Source organism: Macrobrachium rosenbergii, chromosome 6 (genome assembly GCF_040412425.1).
Source record: "Macrobrachium rosenbergii isolate ZJJX-2024 chromosome 6, ASM4041242v1, whole genome shotgun sequence".
NCBI classification, from domain to species: domain Eukaryota; kingdom Metazoa; phylum Arthropoda; class Malacostraca; order Decapoda; family Palaemonidae; genus Macrobrachium; species Macrobrachium rosenbergii.
This window is the reverse complement of record NC_089746.1, coordinates 49,696,490-49,700,869: the sequence shown is the minus strand read 5'-3', so window position 1 is coordinate 49,700,869 and position 4,380 is coordinate 49,696,490.

Sequence of the window (4,380 nt, the reverse complement as noted above, 5' to 3'; positions counted from 1 at the left end):
GAAGATATTCAATGAATAGCAAGCTGTATCGACAAGACTACATAAGAGATATAACGTAATATTCGTAATAATAAAGACTGAAGTGTGTCACTATTGCCCAGAACACGATTTATCGACAAGTGAACTGATGAATGGCATCACTAAAAATGAATGAAGAATCTGTACAAAGAGAATGATCTAAATTCACCTAAATTATAGCGAAAGGAATTTAGACAGTTTCGGTTCCCTCACAAGAACATCAATAAAGGAACCACTGGAGAGAGGAGAAACTGATGAAGACTAGTCTGTTATAAAAGAAAAAAATCTTGAAGGCGGAGGAATAAAACAAAAGATCGCTGAATAAAATAAAGGCCTCTAAACTCGGAATGGCTGTTTGCTTAGGAATTCGGTTCTATCGGGAATCGATACCGCAGGCACGTCAGTCCATTTTGGTCAGGAGCCTTCCAACAAGAAACAGTTGGGAAGTACCTTCATTCACACACACGCGGCTCTCGCCTCTCTATTCCGAAGAGTTCGGTGACATTTCCGCTGGTGGAGAGTTTACTGTTTCACTCTTTCATCGCGGGAGAAGGATTGTGAATGAATGTATCTTTTAGATGTTTGTTTCCTTTGCGCGTTCGAGTAAAGTGGGACAGTAGAAGGTTTCGAAGAAACTAATTGGGGGTTTGGTTGAAAAAGAATAAGTATTTTAAAATTCAGTTATCAGCAGCTAAACCTGACATCCTGAAAAGGACTTGTAAAGAACGTACAATATTTCATAATTTGGGTTTTGGTTAAAAAAAAAAAAAAAAATTACTATTTTAAATTTCAGTAATCAGTAGCTAAACCTGACACGTAAAAATGATTTGTAAATAACATATATATAATATATATATATATATATATATATATATATATATATATATATATATATATATATATATATATATATATATATATATATATATATATATATATATATATATATATATATATATATATATATATATATACATATATATATATACATATATATATATATATATATATATATATACATACACACACACACACACACATATATATATATATATATATATATATATATATATATATATATAGATTAAATCGTGGTTTTACTCAATATCAGCTATAAAAATCGTAGAACATTTTCGATGAAAAAGATTCAATCATCTGGGAAAGGTTATACGTCAGAGGAAGCTAATGTGAGATATGAATGAAAATTATCATCGCAATGATATTATCGCAACCTTTCATAAAATGGGAAAGAAATTACGGGGAAGAAATTCATACATTAAGATGACAATGGCTCTTGGGATGGTTATGTCTGTATTGGAAGACAGGACATTAAACTGACTTAACATGAGTGAGAAGGTTAATAAACATTAAGTAAATGTAATCACTTTGCTTTAGAAGGAAAAATAGTTTTACGGGATCTAGAGGAACTAAAAGAGTATCCTTCACATTTTCTGGGGGAAAAAATTGAATGTTATGTATGTTTCTGCTCTTTACCAAAGCCTCGTACAGTGTGAAAACTGAATATGGTCAATTTCAAGTCATTATAGAATGTAATATATATATATATATATATATATATATATATATATATATATATATATATATATATATATATATATATATATATATATATATATATATATATGTGTGTGTGTGTGTGTGTGTGTGTGTGTGTGTGTGTACAGTAAATTGTATATTAGCTATATATGCTAGTAAGATACATAAGTCATCAATAGTTATTTGCGTGCAGTTGCCAGCAGACGTATTGCCAGTTTGTTGCGAATGACGGTAATATTGTGCGCTTATTTCGTCTCATACGGTGCAATTTGAAACCTCGATGATACAACGAGAAAGAAGGATTTGAAAATGAAATTTGTAAATTGAAATAACTTGAGATAATATGTGATTTAAGAATAAAAACCTCAGTTTTCTGAATTCTTTCAAAATCCATGGCTGAGAGTCAGCATTGGTCAGGAGGTAGCGATATCTCACAAACTGAAATTCTGGGCGCCCCATTCCACCGTGATGACACTACAGATGCATCAGTACATATTACTGATGCTCATGATGATTACGAGGACTTTAAGACGAATACTGCATGCATAGAAGGCGACTTGATGCATACTACATGAAGTACTTTAGGTACATCTTGATATGAAATTCTATTCAGATTTAACCCTCCCTCCGCCCCCCCCTCCCACACACTCAAACCTTTTCGATTTTCGATCTCGTAACTCAAGCGACTTAATCCTAAGGATACCTGCGCCTGGGCCTTCTCGAAAAAGCATTTTGGAGATCCTATCACTGTAGGAACTGGTTTTCTTCTTTGTCATTTTCGTGTATGTGAGTGGAATGTCTGAAAGGAATTAGTGAGAGAACAAAAGACATAATACCAGACGCTAAGACACAAAAACAGCAGAAGGCTTATATTTGAGAATTTAGACACAAAAGTTGCATTTTCTTCATGCGATGTTGCTCGTAGGTATAACTGCGGTTTGCCTTTTGGAAAAGAAATACCGGACTAGGTCTTCGAGTTCTCTGTCTCATTGGCTACAGGACTTCGCGTCTTCTTTACCTGTTGTTTTTAAAACGATAACAAGAAGATGCAGTAATTCTGGAAGTAGAATCTCCAACTTTTAAACGACACAGCTAGTAGCCTAAATATCACAGACGGATTTGTATTTCGTTTCCTTTGTCAAATTACCCCTGAAATAGACCGTAGATAATCTATGATGTTGCGACGCTAGGTAGATAAACCAATAAATTAAGCTTGATACAGATCATCACATTAAGGAAGAAGGCCGAGTTACACTAAGAATTTCTTGATAGGAGGAAAATATCAGATTAGATGGAAGACGAGGATGGGCTCTTTCGCCGATTCCTTGATGGAAAAAGGCTCTCGGGTCGTAAAGAAATTTATAATAAACACACCCTGGAAGAGGATTTCGGTTTAGAAAGAAAGCTGGAATGACGACTCGTGAGTTCTGGAAGGCTAGTAAGTTAAACACTTCCAGAATTACGTTAGGGTTTTGGATTTCATTAAAGGGTTGAACTTACCTTAGTACAGCTTTTAAAGTAGAGTAAGAAGGCATTTATAATGATTCTCTTCTGACTAAAACCAGCTGTAATAATTTGTATGAAGTAAACAATTACCGGATGCTTAGGATTTTTTTAACTGCTTTGATTACCTGTACATCAATTATCAGTTTTTTTGTTATACATCATCAAAGACAATGAAAATGTTATTTAATATATACTACGTGGGTATTCGGTCCTCAATATCACCCGTTGCTGAAAAGTTGGGCAATGATTGATCGAATTACAGTTTGGGTGCAAACCAACGTTAATGCAGTTTGCCAGCATATACATTTTGGCAGATGATCATACCGTACAATAGCTCGCATAAAATATTCTCTCTATCTCCAGCAAGGCTTTGAATTTTAGACAAAACGAGGAAAGTGTAATGTGAACATCGCGTATAAGATTATTATCACTATCATTATTATTATTATACTAAAATTCTGTACGATATTATACAAATGATATCATCCCCTTTATGGAATTCCCTGGCATCAATGGAAAACAGCAAAGGTTACTCACTATTTTTATATGGATTTCTACTAAAATGAAGCACAGGGTACTCCCGTGTAATACTGCAAATAGACAACCGTGCCACAGTTCCCCCTCTCCAATATTTCATAATTAGGCTCACCCTTTGTATTTAGTAATCACTGGCACCCTTTTTGGATAATAGACTATCCCAAATGCTATTTCAGTTACGCTATTATCCCCTTTAAGGGTATTTGATATGATATTCTTTTAAAGAATGCGACGTCGAATCAATACCAAAAATAGCAGATGGTAGTGAGAAAATTCTTTTGTTTTTCTATGTATTTTTTTTATTTTCTCATTTTTTTAATGCTATTTATTGCCAAATAAAAGGCGTTAGGCTTTATTTGTTTAGGTTTAGATGTATTTTAGTAATCAGATTCCCTTAAGAAATAGATACTTTAAAGGGTGTCAGTTGATTTGGACTGAAGATGACCTTTTTGCCAAGACGAACCCTTGCATAAAGTTATTAAGAGGTCTACTGTGGTCGCCAGAACACGAACCATCCAACGAAGATGGTAGCTTAAGGCAAAAACAAGACAGGAGTGACTCAAGATTTAACCTAAACTGGTTTGTACTAGGTCACTTAAGTCTCATCAACAGCAAAAAAGCCCCTTAGATGTAATGCATCTCTCTAATATTCAACTTCAGCTTCTTGAATACTAAGACGCGTTCGTATTAAGAGCTCTGAGACTTTCCGTCATCCCAAATATTTCTAAGTCTACTCACAGCCGCCATCACTTTCATCCAAAG